General features: G+C 37.2%; 1 protein-coding gene across 1 annotated transcript in view; it reads right to left on the bottom strand.

Moving 5' to 3' along the window:
* Positions 1–26,126, bottom strand: part of TIAM1 (TIAM Rac1 associated GEF 1) — a 243,823-nt gene that overhangs the window by 209,077 nt on the left and 8,620 nt on the right. Inside the window, 1 exon segment of the mRNA XM_078146537.1 lies at positions 15,168–15,270. The gene's annotated coding sequence lies outside the window, so the exon portion shown is untranslated.

Genomic DNA, 26,126 nt, shown 5'->3' with positions numbered 1-26,126 from the left:
GTTGAGAGGGACTGACGTGAAGCAAGGGGAGATGGAAAATGGAGTTTGTACATTAGCAGCAGGGTCTTCAGAATCACTGGGGTAGAGAATGTGGAGAAGATGCAAAACAAGTATGCTAAACACTGAAGAACAAAACTTCTCTCCTTTATATTGGTAGCTGTCAAGTCTTGTGCGATCCTTCCTGTCTGTCACTCCTTGGTAATGGAAAACTTTCTTTTGGGGTCGCTTACAGTATTTTTACCTTGACCTAGAAACTGGATTTTGGCTATAAAATTTCTGAGAGTTTTCATTTTGGAGTTTCTTTCCAGGGGTGACTAGTGAATTCTTTCTATTTTTACTCTGCCTTCTAGTTCTAATAGTACAGCAGTTTTATTTATTAAAACATGGTATTCAGGCTTTTTTTGGTCATGCTTTTCAGGGGAAAGGAAAGGAAGAAATAAGTATTATATTAAGCACCTTCTATGTGCCAGGCACTGAGCTAAGCACTTTTTTTAATGCAAATATTGGAACTGAACCTTATAACTCTTGGATATAGGTGCTATTATTATCTTCATTATCCTCATTTTGTTTTTTACAACTAAGCAAACTAATGCAGACAAAGAAGTTAAGTGACTTGCCCAGGATCACACAGTGAAATGTCAATGCCAGATTTAAATTCAGGTTCAACCCTAAACTCCTTCCACTTCACCTAGCTGGCTCATACTGATTCTTAGATACTCTGTCCTATTTTCTAAGTTGGTTGCTTCTGATAGAAGACACTTATATTTCCCCCGTATTTTGATTTGGTTCTAATGTTTTTTCCTATGAAATCTCTTATTTCTGTTTGGTCCATTTTAACTTTCAGAGTGTCTGTTACTTGAATAAGTTTTATCACTTTTTGTCCTGAGATATTATTATCCTTCCAATCCTTTCTTCCATTACCCCTCATTTCATTTATAATTTCATTTTCCAAATACTCTGTAAATAGTGGTGTTTCTGGAATCTCATCTGAGCTCTCCAGTCTCCCTGTTCCCAGGCACTGTAATGAAGGCTTTAGTTGTCATTGAAATGGGCCTCATCATCAGTGGCAAGTTTCTGTCTTGTTTGCTTGCCCTCATGCTGGCTTTTCTGGTGGACTCCCTTCTGATTTTTTTGCTTGTTGTCCTGTGATGGATAAAGGTAATTACTGAAGATTTTCTTTATATTTTTTAATATTATTTGGTCTGGTAAGGAGTAATTTTTCTAGAGGGGCCTTATTAATCCTTTTTGGGAGACTAAAAATAAGTCATGCTTAAACTTTAGCTTTTCCTGGGATAGGGGCAGCATGGCAGAAGTAGCCAGAGAGAGCAAAAAAAGTCTGGATACCCTCTCTATAGGCTGAACTCCCCCAGGGCTGAACTGGTCTTTGTGACAACAGTCCCAGACACCCTTTGTGAGTAGGGGTCACTAGGGCCATTGGTAATAATAGCAAAACTGTGACTCTTCCAAAATTTTCCTCCATATCAATTTTTTTTTTAAAGAAGAGAAACAGGGGCACCTAGGTGGCACAGTGGATAGAGCACTGGCCCTGAAGTCAGAAGGACCTGAGTTCAAATCTGGCCTCAGACCAAACACTTGACACTTAACTAGCTGTGTGACCCTGGGCAAGTCACTTAACCCCAATTGCCTAAAAAAAATTAAAAAGTAAAATAAAGGACAAACAACAACAGTAAAAAAAAACCAATAAGAGAAACATTTAAGTCACAAAGCATGACATCACTATTTACATAGAGAGGCAGTCTGCTATACTGGACCTGGAATCTGAAAACTGAGATTCAAATTCCACATCTGACATTTCCTACCTTAAACTTAAACTTACTGGGCCCTGGGTTCTTCATCTTTAGAATGAGGAAACTGGATTAGATGACCTGTAAGTGATCTTCTAATGCCAAAATTCCATTATCTTATGGCTTAGAATCATAAGATCTGAGTTCGAGTCCTACTGGAGCTCCAACACATGCAGTTTCCGCTTCTCAATAAGCAAAAGGAAGTTCTTACAGTTGGTTATGAAAAAAAGCATTTTATAAACCACAACATACTATATATCAATGTAAGCTATCATATTATTATCACTACTGTTGTTTTTGATTATTATAATAATTTGTTGTTGTTTAGCCATTTTTCAGTTGTGTTCAACTCTTTATGACTCTCTTTTGTGGTTTTCTTGGCAAAGATACTACAGTGGTTTGCCATTTCCTTTTCCCCTTCATCTTACAGATAAGGAACTGAGGCAAAGAGGGTTAAGTGACTTGCCCAGGGTAACACAACTAGTAAGCGTCTGAGGTGAGATTTGAACACAGGAAGATAAATCTTCCTGATTCCAGGCCCAGCATTCTATCCACTGTGCCAACTAGAAGCCATAACAATAACCACAACAACAACAACAATAATTATAATAATTCCCATCTAATTTCAAGGAGATTGAAAAGTTTGTTAGTAAAATTTAAAGCAATGAAGTATAATTGATTTTTATTCATCCCATCACTACCAGCACCATAAATAATGTTACCTAACTATAGTATAAAATTCCTAACATTGCCAATTTGATATCTGATGAAAGGTATGCTGAATTTGAAGACATAAGTGAACTGAGTTCAAATCCTGCCCCCTTACTTGTTTGTGACCTATTGGCAAGGCACGTGTATACCTAAATCTCTTTTTCCTCCTTATCACTTACCACATTTCATAAGAAACATAATCTCTTTGTCTGACAACTTACACTGAGATTTTTAAGACAAGAAGATGACATTGAATCTGTTAACATTTTATCAATAAGTAAGTTAAATATAACTATCAGGTAAAAGATTTCAAATAGTAAGTAGGATAGTCTTCCTAAATAACTTTTTAAAAAGATACACTTTTCCCCATCTTGCCACATTGTCTTTTTTGGCCTCGACTGATATTATTTTGCAGGCAAAGTCATATATACCATGGTGCAGGAGCAACCCCTACTAAAAATCTGTTAGGACTGAAAATTAGGGTTCCATGAAAATAGCTGAGTATACCTCAAAGAGTACTTCACTTTCCAGAGTTTGAAATAATGCATGAATAGATAGTGATTAAATATTTTAAATCTGCTATTTTCATGAGGTTCCATAGAAGTTTAAGAAGATCTAACACTGGACAGAGGAGATTATTAACAAAGAGGTCTGAGATAAAACAAAATATTAAATTTTAATTATATGGTTGCACTTTATATACATATATACTTGAAACGTACACAATGTATTTTGCCTCTCATGCCAAGCCATCCATTAAGAAGCCATAGAAAATATACAAACTTTCTCCACTTACTAAAGAACAGCTACCTCCTCGGTAGAAGGTAACATGTGTAGACTCCACCTCCCATATCATACTCCACTCTGCCCCATTCCCCTTCACCCCACATAACTAAAGCAGATAACATAACAGAAAGGAAATCACTCTGAGTTATTTCAAATTCCCAAGATACTTTCTAACTTGCTGTTTTGAAATCCTAGAATTTTTCTGAAAATACATGTAAAAGGAAGGAAAGAAAGATCTAGGATCCATAAAAAGAAGCCCATGTTACTGTATAAACTAAAAAGTATCTAAAATGAAATCATGCAAACAGTGGAGGGATCAAACTTTTACAATCAAATTCCCCTGACAGTCTGGTAACGGCATTAAATAACATTTCAATACTTCAAAGATTATGGGTCACAACTCCTTCAACCTTTAATAAGCTTTAAAACTTCACAAGATTTCTGGGCCCCTCTATAAGTTAGTAGGTGACCTTTTAAAGTTGTAGTGGCCAAAAAAAAATCAACTAACAGTAGACCAGAGCATGAACCTATACAGACTGGGGTAAGCTGGGCCTTGGACAAATACAATACTTCACACGTCTGGTACTTGAAACTCTTGGAGGGCCTAGATGAGCTCATGCTCCAGGAGCATAGTTTTTGAGAAATAAGGGTTTTACCTAAACATCAAAATGTGTATCTCAAGTAAAGTTTTGATAGAAGAAGACAGGTAGCAACAATGCAAAAGCCAGTAAACAATTTTATCACAATAAAGATCCTGGATACACAGTCATAAGTCACATTTTTTTCATTCCTAGGAAGAGCTTCAAAAAACAAGCCCTCAAATTATCTTTTAAAGACAAATTAAGGTGTTGGGGAGACAGGACAGAAAATCGGAGAACCCAGAAATTGATTGCCTGTGTAAATCTTCTAAGATATAGCAAGGGCACTCTCCTCAGGATGGGGAGGTAGGGATGGAAAGGCTATCTGGTGTAGAACAACTGTGTGGAGGAATTATAGGCCATAATTATTACTAACAACTGTTAAGCTCAGTTATTTGTACACTGCTGAAGAGCCATATGGGCTTCCAGTACCCACTAATCTTGGCACCATAAGGCAAAGTTCTAGTTATAGGTCTGCTTGAATATGAAAGTACTTTGTAAAGTGTTAAGTGCTTGACAAATTCAGGCAACATCAGTGCAAATATCAAAACCATTAACTTTGGAATCATGAGACAAGTGTTTAAATACCAGCACTGCTAATTTACTTACTACCTATAGGACTACCTTGCTCTGTCTTCTCTCAGGGCCCTTTTCTGGGAACCATGCAAATCCAATGTTACTCCAGAATTTTGCCATGTACCTCCTGAGTATATCTTCCCTTACCTTCCAAGCAAGCCCTGGCATTCCCAGAATGCTCATCTTAGAGATCAGGTCTTCAACCCAGAGCTTTCTACAGTGCTCCAGAGGCCATTACTGGACCAATACCTACCTTTTAACTCTTCAACAGACTCCCGCCCAAAGCTATACCTTCACCTACTCTTACTGTAATGTGAGGTCTTACTACTAGACTTCAATGACTCTGAAAGAGTGAGGCTGATGACTTGGTGCAACTCTGTCTCACTTAAATCCAAATCACGAGCAAATCAAAACATCACTGTGTGATGTCATTAAGCCTCTCTGAAAATGAAGGATGAATACAGATATTTATGCCTGGACTCATTCCTCAATAGCTAATTGTTTTCAATATTCTTTCCAATGCTCTTTCCATTCCAGCGATAATTCTGAACCCCATCTCAAACTACCTACGCACTTTATTTCTATCCCCCTCAACAACAAGCCCATAATATCCCTCCATACCAGAGCTACTTGCCTCTTCGCACTGTGTTCTCTGGAATGCCTGCTCCATAATTAACAAATTTCCTCTCACTTTAAACTTTTTCCACTTTTCATTTCTTCTGTTTTCTAGCATTCAGGGAGACCTGGGGCATTCCTAATGACAATATTAGTTGCACTTCCATTCATATCCTCACTCACTGGTTGCAGTGAGGAAGCTGGATCATTCTTATTTTCCACCACAATTTTCGGACCTTTCCTCTATCCCCATTACTTGGAACCTCCTTCTTGGAGGTCTATCACAGGCAAATTTATCATCCAGCCAGATCTTGATGACTGTCATTTGTTAATTCCCCGGATATTCTCCTTTCTTCATCAATGAGTTCAGTGCCTAGTGGACATCAATACACATATTGATGGTTTACCATAATCTTCCATTACTCAATCTATTCAACTCTTACAACCCTCTCCTTCACTCCAACTAGGCTGCATCTGATCATATTTTATCTGATCATATTCTTTTATCATTCCATCTTTCCCTATTTCTTAAAATCCCTAACCCCATTCTTTATCCTCACTGTGTCCTCCTGAGCCCCTTTCCTTATCTCAACCCCATGGTGAATCAATTCAACTCTGCAATATCCTTTTACACTAGAATTCCTTGCCCTCTTGCACCCTCATTGAATACACCTTGCCAAATCCTACCCTCGGATTACTCCCAGCTTAGGCTGCCTTCCTCCCTATTAACATGTCACAAAACCATGCTAACTCAAAGAGCTACAAACTTATGTTACATAATCTCAGCTGGGCCCTAATGACAGAACACAACCCTTTTTTTACACCTGTAATCAATATTCTATCTTCCTGGTGGTGGAGGCGCCACAACAGCTGTTCCAAATTTTCTCATCTATCCTCAAGCCTCCCATAGTATCTCTTTCCCTACCCTTTCTCAGCTGTGGACTTGTTCTTATAATTCACTGAAGAAAAAAAAACTAAGGCATTCACCAAGAGATTCCTGTTCTCCCTTCTTCCTCATCTCATATCACTCAGACCTCTTTCCCCCACTATCTCCTTCAACCCTGTCTTACAAGAAGAGGCAGGCCTCCTTCCTGCCAAGATAAACCCCTTAACATGCCCCTTTGATCCCATATCCTCCTTTCCTCTAACCTTCAATCTATCTCCTGATTCTTTCTCTGCTTCTGTAAATAGAGGTCTCTCTACCATCCTTAAAAAAACTCTGACTGGCTCTGACCACCTCTGGTAGCTACCCTCCTATATCTTTCTTCCTCTGAGTGACTAAACTCTCTGAGAAAACAATCTATACTAGATGCCTCCACGTTCTCTCTTTTTAATTCTAAATTCTCTGCAATCTGGCTTCCAACCTCATCACTTGATGGAAACTATTCTTAAAGTTGCCAATAATTTCATAAATGTCCAATCTAAGAGCCTTTCCTTGATCCTCAACCTTCTTGACCTCTCCGCAGCCTTTGACACTATTGATCACTCTCTTCTCCTAGATACTCTCACCTCTCCAGGTTTTCCTCCTGCCTATTTGACTGTTCCTTCTTCATCCAGGTTGGAGATGGCTACATAAATGAGATTCTTTCTTTACTATTATAAAGGAGTGTTCGTTCCTGAAAACCGAAGACAAAATCAAAGAAAAAGGCTCAACAATGAGGTGTTAACCAGTTTTTTAAAATGTAACCACAATAGGGGATCCCTTTGTGAAGTTCAAATCAGTCCTGAGTAAATTAAAAGGGAAGCAACACAGAAAGAGAAATAAAATCCCACAGTGACCTTTAAAATCAGTCTCTGAGTCCTGGAAGGAGATTCAAAAAGGGAACCCAACACCTGATTGGATGAGAAGACACAAGGAGCTGGAGCATGAAAAGCTGAAAGAAACTACTGGGCTCTCTGAGAGAAGCTCAGAGCCAGAGGCAACCACTGCAAAGAAAGGGGCTAGGACTGTAAGAACAAGGCACAATTGGGCCTAAGATATATCAGGAAAGAAGCTGCATCACTGAAACACACCACCACACTCCCAATTACAGTGGAGTATAATTGGGAGAGGGCCTTTGAGGGGGAAAGTCCTCAGAAAAGAGACAAGAGATAAATCTCAGACTCAATTGTTTTCCCAAAGGTGCTTTCTCTGGGGCTCAGAGTTCACAAAAAAATAAAATAAAATAAAGAAAATTACAGATCCTTTGATATTACTTCCAGAGTGGAAAAGAAGTATTTATAGCAGAAAACCTGTTTGGGAAACAAGTCAATAGTAGGGTGAAGGGCAAAAACAGGAATGGCTAAATAACAATAACACTGATCACCATGTCATCCCCTTTAAATTGCTATTAGTATATAATATCTCATACAGGCTCTTTATTGATGATTAAAGAATAATAATAATAGCATTTATATAGTACTTTAAGTTTTGCAAAGTACTTTATAAATGTTATTATCTCATTTTATCCTCATGACCACCCTGGGAGGAAGGTGTTATTATCCCCATTTTACAGGTAAGGAAACTGAGGCAGATAAGTGACTTGCCCAGGGTTTCAAAGCTAGTAAGTATCTGAGGCCAGACTCAAAATCAATTCTTCCTGACTGCACTGTTCCACCTAGCTGCTTCAGTTTTCCAAACTCACTTATTTTCTTCCTTCTGACAAGTTGGGTATATTCTAATGACACTACTTCCACTTCTGCCTCCAGTAATCTTTACCCATTATTTTCACCATGCTTTCTTCTCATTTTAGAACAACTGGTATGGTAAAGAATCATGAGTTTATTCCATAAGTATTCTATCTACTGTGCCACCTCGCTGCCCTAAAGAGTCACATTAGGAAAAACTTCATGACAACTCAAACTTTCTAAAAGTATGGGGAGACTAAGGAGGAAATGGATTCAGAATCACTAAAGGTTTTTCAAGCAAAGGCTGGAATGAACACTTGTCAGGTCACTGTTTTAGAGAATTTTCTTGTTCAGATACAGGTTTAAATAGATGGCTTTTAAGGCCCTTTCTAACCCTGGGATTCTGTGACATGCCATAATTTGTTCAGCCAAGTCTTGTCCCAATCTTTGGCCAGGATTTCATTTCTAGTTTGTATTATCAGAAATAACACTGCTACGAATATTTTGGTACATGAGAACTTTGATTTTCAAAAACTGTTACAGAGGAGAAGTAGGGGCAGGTCCCACCCAACCTAGAAAAGCTTTACACAAGTCAAGTTATAGGACCAACTAAGTTTGTAGTTTGGCCACAGAGTTACTAACTTTTTGGTCATAGAAATTCTCAAAGGCAAATAAATTAGAGTGGAGTCAGTGGAAGGAGTGCCCATACCAACTAAATTTACTGATCCTCAAAGCACTGAATTAAAAGTATAGGCTGTTGGAAATAATTTCCTATTCCTAATTTTCATTTTTTAAAAAGCTACTGTTTAACTCATCTTTTTCTTTTTTATTATAGTAGTTCCCAAGAAAAAAGGACAAAGTCTTGTTTATAACACCTAACATGAGCCTTTGCAAACTAACAGTATTTAATAATTAAGTGAATAACAGTGAAGGCACAGAACTGCAGAAGTGAGTATAGAACCCACATGTCTTGCTCCTCCATCCAAGAATCTGTCTACCAGACCGTATTGCCTCTGGGAACATGACATCCCCATTAGGCACTATTTTCCCAGTAGGAAAGAAGTACAGTGTGTCAGTGTATGCAATTACTTTCCAGAGAAAAAATAATCTATTTGAATTCTAAAATATTAATATCATCTGGTGTTGAAGAAGAGGGAGGTGGAGAAGGATGGGAGTGAACTGTTCGAGAATGTTAGATTAACTAGTTAGTGATTGCCTCATTCCAACCCTTCATTTTGGAAATGAGGACACAGAAGACTTCACAGTGATTTGTTCATAGTCACAAGATTTTTTAAAATTTTCTTTATTATTATGAACTTGACAAACATGGACAACATTAACATTTCCCTATACAAAGCAAAAGGGAAATATATATAGAACTCTACTACATACATCTTGGTTCCCACACTGCCCTAAAGGAATTTATATTTAATCCTATAGTATTCCCATGGGGACTTCCTTCTGCAGTCTTCTGAATATTTTAAAAAATGACTCACTGGCACTCTGCTTTTTTTTTTCAGTAGCACTATCACTACCTTTACCATTACCCTCTCCTTGAAGTCCTTCTCCAAAAAAAAAAGCAACTCAAAGTCATCCTTTGCAACAAATAGTCAGGATAAACAAACCCCAACATTGGCTATGTCTAGAAATATATATCTCATTCTGAACCTCACTTTAAGAATGTGAGAAACATGTTTAGCTTACAGGTCATACTAAAGCAGGCAGCAGGCAGGATTTGAACCTGGTCTGTCACCTGTCTGCAACAAGGTAGAAAGAATGATCATTATTTTCCAGAAGCATCACAGAGACAGTTAATGCTCAGTCAGAACCAAAATTCAGGTCTCCTGAATCCCAGTCCAAAGCTTTTTCTACTATAACATTCCGTCCATTACAAAAGTCCTATAAAATGAGTACAATTTATAGTGTAGAACTATACGCATTGGTTATTATACAAGGGCCAGTATGGTAGAATGAAAAGAGAATGTGGTTCTTAGAGGTAAAAGACCTGAGTTCAATCAAGTCTGGCTTCAGCTGACAACTAGTTATATACTTTGAGCAAGTAACTTTCTCTTTCTCAGTTTCCCCCTTTGTAATATAGAGGTAATAATTCCTACTGTGAGTACTTCAAATGGTTGTGGTACAGATAAAATAAGGCTTGTAAAATACTTTGCTTAGCACCCACTTTGGGCTAATCCCCTAATTTGATTTTAGACTTAGTCTGGGTACTCCGAGTACCCTGGGTACTCTCAGGGCATAGAAATGAACCTACTGTCATGCAACCATTTGATAATTTAGCAACAATTAGTAGATTCAACTAGCTAATTGATTCAATTCTTAGCAATGGTGTTTGTTAAAATGGCATAGTAAAAAATGGTATCTTTAAAATACCAACACACCTCCTTTCTCCAGAATCTGGGTATAATCTGCCACAAATACACATAGCATCTGTGGGAAGAGTAGACACAAACTTGAGGTACAGTAGTAATGAACTACTCTCCAGACAGACACATTTACAGAAAGGCAGTCACTCAAGGGAGGAAGCAGCTTCAGACATTAATTGGAAGTACACCGGTGGACAGATTGTGAGCTATATAATGCAAGAAACCAATGTGAAGCAAAGTAACTTATAACTCTACAAATACAGACCTTGAGGTCCTTATTCTTGAGGCTGCTGCAATAACCTAGGCAAGATGAAGAGGCTGTGAACTAAGGTGGTGCCTGCATGAGCAGAGAGAATGGATGGAGTAAAAGAGATGCTATGAAGGAAAAAACAAAAAAATTGGCAACAAGGATATGTTAAGGATATGCCAAGGTTATGAATCTGGATGTCTGGAAAGTCAGTGGTAGCTTTGACAGATACAGGGAAATTTGGAAGAGGGGTAGGTTGGTGGGAGGAGAGATACTAAGTTGTTTCATATGTTTTGAGTTTTAAATGTCTCCAGAACATGTAGTTTGGAATGCACAACAGGTGATAAAGGATGAAGTCTCAGGAGAAAGACTAGGAATATCTAGAGAGATATGGGGAGTCATCTGCATAGAGATGATATTTAAACTTATGGGAACTGATGAAGATACCAAGAGAAAGAATATAGAGGGAAAAGAGAAGAGGACCCAGGGCAGAATCTTGAAGGACACCTAGTTAAAGGTAGGCCAGAAAAGAAGATTGAGAAGGAGATGTCAGACAGGTATGAAGTAAATGATGAGAGAACAGTGTCATGAAAACTAAGGGAAGAGAGAGTATACAGGAAATGAGATGGTCAATAGTGTCAAGTGCAGCTGATAGGTTGAAAAAGATGCAGATTGAAAAAAGACCATGAGATTTGATCATTAAAAGATGAATGGCAATTCAGGACAGAGAAGTTTTAGTTGAGTGATTAATTGGAAGCCATACTGTAAAGTACTGAGGAGTGAAATGAGAGGAGAGGAAAGGAAAGGAAAGGAAACAGGGACAAGGGTAGAAAGATTTTTCAAGAAGTTTGACTGAGAAAAGGACAATATAGCTTGAAGGAATGTTAGGTTCTAGTGAAGGTTTTTAAAAGATGAGTCAGGACTTGGACATATTTGAAGGCAGCAGGGAAGAAGTCAGTTAATAAAGTTGAAGATTCAAAAGAGGTGGGATGGTTGAGGATGAAATCTGTTGTAAAAGACAGGAGAAGTTGGGTTCAAAGTCCCAAGGAGAGGGTCACTTTATCAAGGAGAAGAGCTACCTCTTTATCAGGAACTGGGGGAAATGAAGAGAGGAAAGGGAATTTATATCAAAGGATGTCAAGTAAAGAAAATGGGAAAAGAGGTAACTCGTGTTGAATAGCCTCAGTTTTATCAGTAAGAGAAAGTAAGAGACTATGGTCTTCAGCTGAGGGGGTTGGGGAACAGAGATAAGAGACATTATGGCAGAGGATAGAGGAGAGAAGACAAAGTTTGGGCTACCTTCTGGGGAAAGTGAGATAGTAAATCAATTAGGGAAAAATAAAACAACTGTCTTAGTGAGGTGAAGGACCAGTTGAGGTTGGATAACATAAATTTGCAATGTGCCTAGTCAGTACAGTTGTGAAACTTCCAACTGTATTCAGCATCTCAGGGAGGAAGAGCAAAGAAGGCAAATGTAGGTATAATATACGGCAGTAGTTTGGGAAAATAGGAAAAGTGAGCAAGGGATTCAGAGCAGAGGAAAGTGTAGAGATGAAGTTACTATTGTGCTGAGACAGGAGAGAGAAGCAGTCAGAGAAGGGGTAACGACTTAAGGAAGTTTAGACCAGCACCTCACACCATACATCAAGATAAGCTGCAAAGGAATATAAGATCTAGATATAATAAGGTCACATTATAAACAAATTAGAGCAACATGGGAGAAATTACCTTTCCAACCTTTGGGTAGAGAAAGAATTTATGATGAAACAAGTGATAGCTTCGAAGGATTTTGCATAAACAAACCTAATGCAGTAAAAAATTTGAAGGCAAACAGGTAACTAGGAAAAAAATCTTTGCCACATTTTTCTGATATAGATTTCATTTAAAAGGAATTAACTCAAATTTACAAGATTAAGAGCCATCCTCCAGAAGACAAATATTCAAGATATGAATGAGCGGTTTTCAAAGTAAGAAATCCAAGCTATCTATAATTTAATGAAAAAATGCTCTAAATCACCAATAACTACAGAAATACAAAGTAAATAAACTCTGAAGTTCCACATTATACCTACTAGATTAGAAAAGACAAGAAAAAAGGAAAATGATGGAAGCGGTATGGAAAAACAAGTACATTAGTGCACTGTTGGTTGAGCTGTGAATTGGTTCAGTCACTCTGTAAAACAATTGGGAACTATTCACAGAAAACTAAGACCCAGCTATACCACTAGTAGAAGAGTATCCTCAAAGAAATCAAAGGAAGAGGAAAAGGATCTTTATTTACAGTTCATTAGCCAGTCAGTTGATAAACAGCCAGCATTTATTAATTTTGCCTACTATGTGTTAGGCACTGCTCTAAGTACTAAGGATACTGTGGTGTCCTTAGACTTTCATCAGACATGGAAAACTCCCAAGGTCATCCACTGCATCCCAGGGCAAAGTCAGTCATCCTGACTTTTATCCTGCCACTGGACTTTGATGACCCCATGATGTCATTAGTCCTTTTTGAACGAAGGATGAACAATAATATAACCCCCCCCAATAAAAAGGGAGTCCTAATATTCCTTGTTCTCTCACTTCATTTCCAGATTCTCCATTTACCCCCTTCAGGAAGCACTCTCCCCTTCTTTGAAATTTTGGGGTTTTTTTAAGCAATTGGGGTTAAGCGACTTGCCCAGGGTCACACAGCTAGTAAGTAAGTCTCAAGTGTTTGGTCTGAGGCTGGATCTGAACTCAGGTCCTCCTAACTTGAGGGCCAGTGCTCTATCCACTGTGCCACCTAGCTGCCCCTTTTGAGTCCACTCAATTAAAATTTTCCACACAATCCAAATTGTGATAGCTATAGTATGCCACACCCTAAGTCATTTTTCTTCCTTTCTCAAGGAGTACAGCATCTGGCTCACCATCTACTTCTCCTCTCTAACTCGCCCTTCTACACAAGTAAGGAGTGAGGGGAATGGACATCACTTGAACCTTATTTTGAATGAACATCACTTGAACCTCATTTTGAAGTGATACTGAGTGACGTGAATAGAGCGAGGAGAAAAATTTATACTATACCAACAACATCGTAAAATCCAACAGTTTTGAAAGACTTAAGAACTTTGATCAACACAAGGATGAACCATGATTCCAGAGAACCAATGACATAGAATGCTGTCTACCTCCTGAGAGGTGATTATATTAATATAGAGTGAAACATGCATTTCTGGACATAACCAATGCGATAATTTATTTTGATTGTGAATTTGTCAACAGCATTTTTGGTTTGTTTGTTCCCCCTACCCCCAACTCCCAATGTGCCGTTGAGGGGATGGGAGGGAGAAAGGAACTTGTTGACTGGAAAGAATACAATTTAATCTAAAAAATTTTAAAAAATAGGGCAGTGGAATATAAAGAAACAAATAAACACAATAGTATAGAATTTGATGAAGTCAAAGACTATTGTAGTAAGAACTCACTAAATGAACAAAAATTATTGGGAATACTGGAAAGCAATCTGACAGAAACCAGGCATAGATTAACAAACTCCAAATGAGTATATGACTTAGACATAAAGAGTAATATCATAAATAAATTAGAGGAACAAGAAAGAAATTCCCATCAGGTCTATGGATAGGGGAAGAGTTCATGACCCAACAAAGCAAAGAGAGGCTTACTAAAGATAAGAGGGACAATTTTGATTCTAAAAAATTAAAACAAAACAAAAATTACAACAAACAATACTACTGCAATTAAAATTAGAAGGGAAATAGGTAACTGGGGGAAAAACAAATTTGCAAGAAGATTATCCAATAAGATACTCTTTTTTGTTGTTGTTGTTGTGAAAGAGGACAGAGACTAGGTTTTTCTATCTTGTCCAGGCTGGAAGCTACTCATGACCCTGATCCCAATACTAATCACCATGGAAACTTCAACCTGTTCCATTTTTCTGACTCAGGTCAGTTTGCCCATCCTTAGGCATCCTGATAACCCCAAACTCCAAGGGGCTCATCGTATTGATGCTAGATTTAGTACAGACACCAGATAGGCTTTAGCCTGAAAGCAGCTCAGAATTTTTAAGTTAAAGCTAACCACCAGCCTCAGGCTTCCCCAACAGCACACACTACAGCCATGATCTACCAGGTCCAGATCTAATTTCTAAGAATCATCATACTTCTTGACACCTATGACCAGACAAAAATCCTAGAAGCCGTATTTCAAGCAAGCAATGTGAAAACAGACTCCACCTCCTAAGAGAAATGTCAAACAGAAAACACTTAAGAAAGTTGATAAGCAAAAACTAGACATTCAGATAGGGGGGAAAAAGCTTTGAGTAAAAAAGGAGAAAAGGAATAACATCTAGTATCACACTGACTGCATGCAACTATGCTACAATTATAAAAGGGAGACTAATCAACCAAGAATAACTTATCCTGCACAATGGAGTATAGTCCAATGACTAAAATGTAAATTGAAAGAATAACCATACATACACACATTAAAAAAATCAAAAATGAATGTTGCAGAATTATAAAGAACAATTATGGCTTGAAAAAGAGATGTGTGAAGACATTCCTACTCTACTTCTTTGCAGAAATAGAAGATCACAAGTTTTGTACATTATACGTATTTTCCAACTTTTCAATATATTGACCAGCTACATTAATTTTTTTCTGTCATCTTTTTTCTTATCTTTAAAAATACCATTTGTTATATGGGATGGCTTCCTGGGGGGAGGAGGAATAGTAGGGGAAACGATGATGATATGAAAAAACAAGACATCAATAAAAATTTATTTTTTTAAGAAACAGTGTAGTCTTACCAGGAAGAAGTGGACCTTTAATAGAATAGAAGACTTTTTAAGTGTTCCTGATGAAAAGGCCAGAACCGGGTAGAATCTCCCAAAAACAGGTTACAAGAGAAACCTAGAGAAATTTAAAAAAAACACTTGAGCAATTTAAAGCTCTAAATGATAATCAAGTATTTACATCCTAATTGGAGCAGGAGTGAGCCAGAGAAGAAACAGTAACACCAAAGAGAGCAGAAAGGGACACAGGAAAAGCAGGGCAGTTTGTTATGATTAAGTTAAATTTAATAATCTTTAAAAACCATTTAGGTCCACAGTTTCATACATAGTACTCTCTTTTTTTATGTTCTTTGTATATTGAAATGCTCATGTTTATCATTCATAATAAGAAATAAAATTTTAAAGAGAATCATAGAATGGGGAAGAGGTGGGGTAAACAGTTAAATCAGCCTAATGAAGAGCATCCTGAATCACTGCTACTTCTGGTGGTGCAAATGGTGAATCACAAAAGCTTATATTCTCCTAAACAAATTCTAATAACATGTTTGACAAGACTGAGGGGAAAGCCTGGAGAAGACAGTATGGATATATTCTCATATAATAAGAGGTTTACAAAGACACTGACTTCCCAACTAAGAATCTATACCACTATAACAAATTTATAAAAGATAAAAATCAGTGGTGCAGTGGACAGAATTCTGGCCTTGAAATTAGGAAGACCTGAATTTAAATCATACCTTACTAGCTGGATGACTCTGGACAAGTCATTTACTGATGCTTAAACATTTTATATGCCGAATTTGTTTATTCAATTATGTTTTTCTTTCTTTGTTTCCTCCAAGAGAATGCAAGCTCCTTAAGGACCTGGGCTATTTCATTTTTGTCTTTGGATTCCCAACATCTTGTATAATTCCTGGTACATGGAAGGCAGGCAAGTAATAAACATTTATTGATTGATTTTGTCTTGTTATTGTATTTTAAAAGAGTGTCAGGGGCAGGTAGGTGGTGAAGTGGATACAGCACCAGTTAGGAAGACCTGAGTTCAAATCCGGCCTCAGACCAAATATTTGACACTTACTAGCTATGTGACCCTGGGCAAGTCACTTAACCCCAATTGCCTTTTAAAAAAAGAGTGTCATATGAACATCAAAATGCATCTATTCTACCTTTCATATTTCCAGGATCAAAATCTTATATTTATCCAAATATTTTCACTAATTACATATAAAATTAAGTGATCTACCTCATCAAATTAACAAAAATTAATCTTCAAAAATTAGAAAGATGCAAAATCAGCCACAGTTTTTCTTTAAGCATTTTCCCCAATGTGCCACCTATAACACAATTAACATGTGACATCTATTTACAGATCAGGTGATTCATCCAATACCATATTTCACCAGTGATACTTAAGGAAAATGTAAGAAATCTTCATTCTAACTTGGAATCTATTTTTTAAAAAGAAGTAAGGAAAATCAAACCAAACTTACTCCAAGACTTTAATGATCTATAGTTTCATCAGTGTAGATACTGCTTCCATGCCTTAGTAGAAAGTCTTTGAGAGCTGATTAAAACAATCACTTTGTGACGAGTCTTTCAGAACTTAGTTAAAATAATCCTTGGAAAAAAAGCATGCTGATGATTACCAGACTCATAACTGAAGTCATTCCAGCTAGGTAAGACCCACCAGAACTTATGATATAGATCAGGGGTAGGGAACCTGTGGCCTCCAGGCCACATGTGGCCCTCTAGGTCCCTTTGACAGAATTCAAACTTCATAGAACAAATCCCCTTAACAAAAGGATTTTTTCTATAAAGCTTGGACTCAGTCAAAAGGTCACACCCAAGGACCTAGAAGGCCACAAATGGCCTGGAGGCCGCAGGTTCACTGCCTCAATCTAGATAGGCTTTGATTAAAAAAAAAATCACTGTGAGACATTGGATATAAGCGGAAGATTTCAGAATATAGCTAATTAAATACGTTTGATGACAGAAGACAGCTAAATGGTGCAGTGGACAGAATTCTGGCCTTCAAATAAGGAAGACCTGAATTTAAATCATACCTCAGACACTGCCTAGCTGCATGATTCTGGACAAGTCATTTAACCTCTACATGCTCCAGTTTCCTTGTCAGTAAAATATGGATAATAATAGCATCTACCAGTTTACATAGATAGTGTATTGCAAACTGTAAAGTACTACATAAATGCTAGTTGTTGTTGTTATATTTCCTTGATCCTATGAAAGTAAAGGATCACAACTATTATTCACAACTACTAAATAACATTTCTACCCAGCTGAGTAGGCAAACATTGTATTCAAAAGTTTATTGGCAGACCCCAAGATACTGTAGTCATTTTGTCAGCAGCCCCTTATCTGAAGAAGGAAAACAGTGTAACTAAATAACATTGGGCTGAGGAAACTTGGTAAAAGATGTTATTTTTACAGCAGCTATGCAAAAATATTTTAAACAGAGCCAACTAGTTCTTTTTAAAAAACAATCTACATGGATTCTCATCAGAATTAGCAGTTGTGTCATATGTAATTTTGGTTTACGATCAAAGAAGATAAAATTACCAGAATTTCCACTGTTTTCTTTAATCTCCTCTTTCTGTTTTCTCCATAGATTGTATACAAAGTTTCCAATTGCTGTGAGTCTGCAATGGTTAGTGATTTGTACAGGTAATATTACTCACATAGCATTCTGAACAGAAGCCAAAAAGGCTGAACAATCTGAACAAAAGCCTAAAAAGTGACATGCCCGTTGATCTAGCATGCAAGGCAAAACTGTAGTCCATCAGCTCACTTCTGTCTGATTTCTAGAAAGAGGAATTTCCCAATCAAGGATCACAACATTGTTAAACAGTTAGGCTGGTATACTTTGATTAAGTTGGTTGTGACAAAAGTGATTTTTTTTTCCTTTTCTGGGCTCCAGTACAACTTTCCTAAATGATCTATGATTCATAGTTCTAATTCTTCCCATAGCCTTGTATTTTTGTGGACTATTCTTTTTCTAACTATAGATGAAACCAACTTATTAAAGACCTATAAATGATTTGTATGCATGACTAGGAGTAGGGAGAAGGATCAGAGTTGGTATAGACCTGTGATTTGAAAGCAACGATGCTCCATCAATGTGGAATCAGCAACTCATCTATAACTTTGGGTCTCATAGAGTTGCTGGGGCTGCTGGGAAATTAAGTGATTAACATATGCAATAGACCCTATGGTAATGTAGTCAAGTGTGCATGAGAGGCATGACTTGAACTCAGGTATTCCTGACTCCAAAGCAAGTTCTCTATTCACTATACTACACTTCCTTCTCACTTGGATTACCATTGTCAAAAACTGCTTGAGCCAGGTAAGCAGAGTTGAGTATCAATAACCTCCATTAAATATGTCCTATTACCTTAGTAGGGGGCAAGTAGGTGGCCCAGTGGATAGAGCATCAGGCCTGGAGTCAGGAAGACCTGAGTTCAAATCTTGCCTCAGACACTTACTAGCTGTGTGGCCCTGGACAAGTCATTTAACCCTGTTTGCCTCAGTTTCCTCATCTGTAAAATGAGCTGGAGAAGGAAATGGCAAACCAATTAAGTATCTTTGCTAAGAAAACCCCAAAAGAAGTCACAAAGAGTCAGACATGACTGAAAACAATTAACAAAAACAACAAAAATTACCTTAGTAAGAGAAAAACCCAGAGTTAAGCATAATAAAAACAAATACAGTGGTCACACAATAGTAGGTTTCTTTGAGATTTCCTGAACTACTGTGAGCACTTATGTATATCCAAATATCCAAAGGCAAGGGTCACCATACTTGGCATGATTGTATTGGAATGTTTCTATCACATGAAAACCAAGAGTACATATCATTTATGTAATCTAAAGCTCAACTCATTTGCATAAGTCTTTCCTCATTGGTGAAGAATGATTATTTGATGCCCAAATTAGGGGTAAAGTTGATGAAAGCTTGAGGGAAGAGAGATCTTTAGGATTCCAACTATAAGAGAGAACACATGGATCCTAGGTTCTCATCTGGGACAGGTCCCTGGAGGGAGAAAAAGACTTTGGGAAGAAACTGACATGCAGGAGCTGGTGCCTTGAGCTACTTTTCCCAGCTTACCACACTAGAGACTTCAAGAAATTTCTTCTTGAGTGAGACTGGGGCCTCTTCCCTTGGTTGAACTAAGATATCTCACTCAGACTAGAAGAGCTAATCCACTATGTGTACTGTCTGATTTATTTTCACCTGTAAATCTTCTCTGACTTCTATTTGCTATTGGTTTAAATAAACAGATTTACTTGCTACTCACTATGTGATGATCTCTGAAAGGAAGAGAGTCACATTTTTGGATGTAGTTTAGAGCACTCCTCCCTTAAAAGCATAGCTTGAACCTAAAAGTTCTTTCCCCTAGGCTAACACTACGTAGGGAGCAGACATAATTCTGACTTATCATTCCCTCTCTGAGGAAAGCATAATAGCCATCTTCATGTCCCCAATCTCCTGCTCTCTGACTGGCAGTTATCAAAATTTCCCTTGGAGAATGGTAGATGGAGACTAAAGACATCTGGTCACACCTCTCTGTGAGGGACATACAGACAAATCCGTGTGGATACCCATTACCTACATGGGCAAAACAAACACACACACACACACACACACACACACACACACACACACACACACTTATATCTAGAGGCTTTTGCCCTTGTCCTAGAAAACAAGCATATCCTTTGAAAAGCAGAGATGAGGCACTAACAGATAATTACAGTAAATTCATGGTAAGAACCAAAAAATATCGCAAAGGCCCAAATAAGGAACTACTGGATGAACTACAAAAAGGGAAGGAAATTCATTGTTACTTCCTTCCAAAAACAAACTTGGTGGGGAGATGGAAAAAGTAAAAAGTAAGGATTTTAAAAAAATCTTTTTACCTAACTTCAAGTTTCCAAAAGAGCTAGAAGCAGTTCTCAAAATCAACTGCCCATATCCTCTTTTTCTATTATTTTTTAAAAGGTACTTTTTGTCTTTACATTATTCATATATCTACACACACACACACACACACACACACACACACACACACACACACACAAATACACAATCCAGACTGAATCATTCCTTACAACAAAGAAAAACAATTAAGGGGGAAAAAACCTTTGGACTGGAAGAGAAAGAACAAAAGTAGATAACAGTATGTTGAAATCCAAGATAAGTAAGATTTTTAAAAAGATCACCTCATGCTAATCTCAACCAGGCCAAGTCACCAGGCTACATTCCAAGATACTTGAAAGGAGGATACATGCTCCTCCACTGACAAGGTATCTGATACTTGGTAAGTACCTGGATGACTTAGTCACTTGATTTCCCCCGGATTCATTTTCCTCAACTGTAAGATGCAGGGTTTGGTCTAGATGACCTTTAAATTCCCTTCCAGCCCTAAATCCAAATCTAGAATCAGATACAATGACTGTATCTGACAGTGCATACAATGTGAGTTATTCTTGTTAATGTTCCTTAGATTTTCAATTACTCACTGTTCAATATCCTTTTAGTGGTCTTTTCATTTTCATTGCTGCACTCATGTATTATTCTTGTGGTCCTGCTTATTTCACTTCACAGAAGTTCATATAAATCTTCCATATCTTTGAATTTCTCATAGAGATTATTTCTTAGTCAATAAGCATTTATTAAGCACCTACTATGCGCCAGTCACTGTGCTAAGTGCTTGGGATACAAAGAAAGGCAAAAGGCTGCCCCTGTCTTCAAGGTGTTCACAATCTAATGGGGAAGACAAAATGTAAACAAATATATACAAACAAGCTACCTACAGGATAAATAGGAAATAATTAACTGAGGGAAGGCACTAGAATTAAAAGGGATTAGGAAAGGCTTCCTGTAAAAGTTGGGATCTTATCTAGGACTTGAAGAAAGCCAGGGGAGCCAGGAAGTGGCAATGAGGAGAGAGTATTTCAGATATGGGAACAGCCAGTGAAAACACAAGGAACTGAGAAAGGGAGTGTCTTTTTCAAGAAACAGCAAGGTCAGTGTCATTGGATCAAAGAGTGGGGGAAGGGGAACAGTGTAAATGTAAGAAGATTTGAAAGATGCTGTGAGAGGGCCAAATTCCTAAGAACTTTGAATGTCGAACAATATTTTGTATTTGATCATGGAAGTAATATGGAGGAGCACTTGGAATTTATTAGGTAAGAGGATAACATGGTCAGAACTTCGCTTTTGGAAAATCATTTTTGGCAGCTGCATGGAAGACAGACTGGAGTGGGGAGAACTGTGACAGGGAGACCAATCAGTAGTCTATTCCAATAGTCCAAGCAAGAGGACATGAGGGCCTGTAGAAAGGTAGTGGCAGTCATCAAAGGAGAAAAGGAGAGTATACTCAAAAGACACTACAAAGGTGAAATGAACAGGCCTTGGCAATGGCTTGGACTTGGTGGGGTAAGAGAAGGTAATTGGAAGATGACACTTAGGCTGTGAGCCTAAAGTAACTGGGAGAATGGTGATTTCCTCTCCAGTAAAGGAGACTAAGAGGAAGCATAATAATATTCTATTACATTCATATACTATAGAGTTTTTTCCCCTTTTATTCCCCACTTGAGATCACTCACTGTTTTTAGTTCTTAATTACCACAAAAAGTATTGCTATGGATATTTTGATATATTGCACTTTTGTTTCTATAGCCTTTTTATTTTTGAGCTCTATATTTCTCTTCTAATAAACAAGCTTTCCTCTTTCCTACTTATTTTAGGATTACTGATTTATCTATTTTCTAATTTTTTAATTGCAGGTTCAGTTCAATAGTCCTCTCATTTTTATTTTGTTTATATAAGTTCTCTGAGATAGATTTCCTACTGAGAACTACTTTAGCCATGTCCCAAAAGTTTTGATATGCTATTTCTGGTTGCATGAACCACAAAGAATGCTGCTAGTTTGGGATATACTGGCCCTTTGTATCTGTTTTTTACTTCCTCGAGGTAGTGAGATTGCTGGGTCAAAGGGTAGGGCAATTTAGTGATTTTTCTTGCATAATTCCAAATTGAAGTTCTCCTTCACTTCTCTACTTCAGGGATGCCAATAAAGTTGTCCGCAAGATACATCAGTGTGCTTTTCTTTGCATAGTCTCTCCATTGACTGACCTCACCTTTTAACATCTTGGTTAATTTGCATGGTGTGAAGTGTAAAGTGCTTTATGTATGTTACCACATTTAATTTTCAGCGTCAGGTAGGTGTGATTATTATCCATATTTTATAAATGAAGAAGCAGAGAGAGATTAGGTAACAACACAAGGGTTACATAAAAGTAGGCAGCTAAGGCAGGATTTGAACTCAGGTCTCGCTGATTCCAACCAGCTTTCTATCCACTGTATCTCCTTGCTGCTTAGAATGTTACAGAGGAACTGTACTAATTATCCTTTTATTTCTCCAATGAGCATGCTGCATTAGGCTCGGGCTCTCTCTCTCTCTCTCTCTCTCTCTCTCTCTCTCTCTCTCTCTCTCTCTCTCTCTCTCTCTCTCTCTCTCTCTCTCTCTCAACAAGCTGTTTGTTTTTAAAGAGAAAATAGCATTAAAAAAAAAACCTTTGCAATCACTGGGTCAGATTCATGATCTATCCAGTCCTGTGTTTTGTCTCTGATGGTGACAAGAAAAGGCATTTTGTTGAAGAGTGTTTATTCTCCTTGTCACCAACCTCAAAACACTCTGATACACTCTTTTCTCTAGGTTTTCATGACATTGCTTTTTCCTGGTTCTACTCCTACCTGTCTAACCACTCCCTCAATCTCCTATGTAAGATCTTCATCCAGATCTTACCCACTAACAATAGGTGTCCCACAGGACTCTGTCCTGGACCCTCCTCTCTCTATATTATTTTATGTGGTCATCTCATCAACTCCCATGGATTCAATTATCATCTTTATGCAGATGATTCTCCGAGCTATTTGTCCAGCCCCAACCACTCTTCTGAACTCCAATTTCACATCTCTAACTGCCTATTGGATATCTTAAACTAGCTGTCTCATAGATATCTTAAACTCAACATGTCCAAAACAGAATTCTTTATCTTTCCCTCAAAGAGACTCTCCTGTCTTAACTTCTCCTCCCAGTGACCTAGACTCACAAACCAGATAACCAAAATTCCTCACCCTCACCACCCATATCCAATCAGTTGCTAAATCCTGTCAATTCTACTTTGACATCTCACATACACCCTTTTCTCTCCCCTGACACTGACACCACCACGATTCAATCGCTCATCACCTCATGCCTGCTGGTTGGTCAGCCTACCACAAGCCTTTCCTCATTCCAGTCTAGCCTTCATTTGGCTGTCAAATTGATCTTCCTAAATGCAGATCTGACCATGTAACTCCCTGTCCAATAAACTCCAGTGGTTTCCTATCACCTGTAGGAACAAATATAAATTCCTCTCATCTACTTCATAATCCTAGTTCCTTCCTACCTTTCCAGTCTTCTTACACCTTATTTTCCTCCACATCCTCTGTGATCCTGTGATAATGACTTTTTTGCTGTTACTTGAACAAGACATTTCATCTCCTGACTCTGGGCATTTTCTCTGCTATCCCTATGCCTGAAACTCTCTTCCTCTTCATCTCTACTTTCTGGCTTCACTGGGTTCAGTGATAGTCCCACTTTCTGCAAGAAGCCTTTCCTAGTCTCTTTAAACTTAAGTGCCTTCACTCTGAGATTACCTCCAATTTATTCTGCTTATGGTTTGTTTGTACATAACTGTTTGCATTTTGTCTCCAAAGTTAGACTGTGAGCTCCTTGCAGACAGGATCTGTCTTTTACCTCTTTTTGCAACCCCAGCATTTAGCACAGTGCCTGACACACAGCAGGCACTTAATAAATGTTTATCCATTGATCTTTGCATATGGGCTATTTATAATTTAAATCTCCTCCTTTGTTAACTGTCTGTTTTCCTTGGCCAATGAAGATATATTATTAAACATGTATATATGTCAGCTTCTTACAGATTTTGGATATCAACTTTACCTAATAAGTTAATTTATAATGAATTTTCAATTTTGTTCTTTTAATTTTAGATATACTGTTTTTCGTTATGCAAAATCCTTTACCCTTATCTATTCAGACCAATCAATTCTGTCCCCATTCTTTTCTTTTTTGCCTGAAAGATTAAAAAAATTCATTCATTATAACTGGGCCAAATATATTATTCCTTTGTCTTCCATTTTAAAAATTATTTTTAAAACTCAATTTAGACAGCTGATTATATTAGAACTTATTGTGGTAGGTGGCTTTTAACCTCCATTCCCCGCTCCATTCTTTTTGAGGGTTTTTCCATTGTTTTTCATATTTAGTTATTATGTTTTCCTAGTGGTTATCACCAAAGAGCAATTCTCCTTCTTGGTGCTGTGGGGGTATGAATTTATCAAACACTAATCTTTCATATTCATTGGGCTCCTTATCTGGAAACTCCATTGATACATTTTTTCTATTTTTCCAGTACCAGTTTTTATAATTATTGCCTTTTCCACAGCATCCCTTCTTTATCTTTTCTCTTTCATGGTTCTTTTCAATATTTCAATCTGTATGTTTTTTTCCACATGACTTTAATTCTATGAAAACCTATGAAAAAATTTTATAAGCACTGGATTAAATCAATAAGTTAGTTTAGAAAGTACTTTTTTCCTATATTTGTACTATCTAACCATAAGCAAGAGCTATCCCTCCATTTGTTCAGTTCTTGATACCTGTCAAAATCTTTTTGAAATTGTCTCTGTATAGGTCCCTATATAGAAGGATAAATTAATGTTCAAGGCTGTCCTGAGTTTTCTAGGAATGCACTTATGTCATTTTTTCGAATAAAAACATTTTAACTTCATTATCGATGTTTATTCCTTTGTGTCTCTAAGAGTGCATAATACTTGCTCATGGTTTCACATATATATTTTTTTCTGTATCACATGAAAAGGCCCTTTAAATGTTTCCAAAATAAATACATATATTTTATCAATGGTTTTCTGTGCATCTGACCATATGATCATGTAGTCCAATTTTTGAATAACTTTTATTATTTTTCTACTATTAAGCCACATTTACATTCAATTTATAAATCCTAATGATCATGACTGACTATTTTTGATGTACTACTGTAATATTTGTATTTTATCTATTTTATGTCAATGTCAGTGATATTGACCTATATTTTTCTCAACTTTAAGAATCAATATCTCTTTATTCATAGAAGTTGAGCACTATTTTGAAATACTCATTTAATCTCTCCGAACCTCAGTTTCCTCATTTGTAAAAATGGGGATAATAGTATCTACTTCATGGGGTTTTGTGAGATGAAAATGAGACAAATGACGTATATCATGTTATAATCCTGAAAAGTATCATAAGCAATTTATATAGCACAAAATTATCATGATCTATATAACATATTTACTTTCCTAAATTTTTGAAGCATTCACTTATGAACTTGTGCATTTCAACAAGGCAGTTCCTAAAGCAGGTCTGAATACTCCTTTCAAGATTGTCCATCACTTGTTTTGTGGGTTTGAATATTTTATATTTTTGTAGGTAATTCCATGTTTAAGTGTCTTAAATTCAGTGATGTTGAGCTGTCTATAATAATCCTTGCCTGTATTCTGATTTTTTTTTTTTGCCCTTGTGATCTTTCCTTTCTAATATCTAATTCTGATGATTCGGAGTTGCTCCCTTCTTGTTCTGATTTGGATTTATCATTTGAATTGTTTTCATATTTTCAACTATACTGCTCTCCCCTCTAATCTTGGAAATTCCTCTTCTGTTTTCTGTTGTTTTGTTCATTCTCTAAGTTTTTTCAGGTGCAGACTCAGTACATTTTCTCATTTTTACTAATTCAGGCATTCAGGAATATTAATTTGCCTCTGAGTATATCTTTGAGTGAATCCCATAGTTTTTTATATGTAGTACCTATAATATATAATTATCTC

This window comes from Phascolarctos cinereus, unplaced genomic scaffold (assembly GCF_003287225.1).
Source record: "Phascolarctos cinereus isolate Bilbo 61053 unplaced genomic scaffold, phaCin_HiC Scaffold_726;HRSCAF=1367, whole genome shotgun sequence".
Classification (NCBI taxonomy): Eukaryota; Metazoa; Chordata; class Mammalia; order Diprotodontia; family Phascolarctidae; genus Phascolarctos; species Phascolarctos cinereus.
Note: the sequence above shows the minus strand (reverse complement) of the source record. Positions and strands in the feature narration are given on the sequence as shown.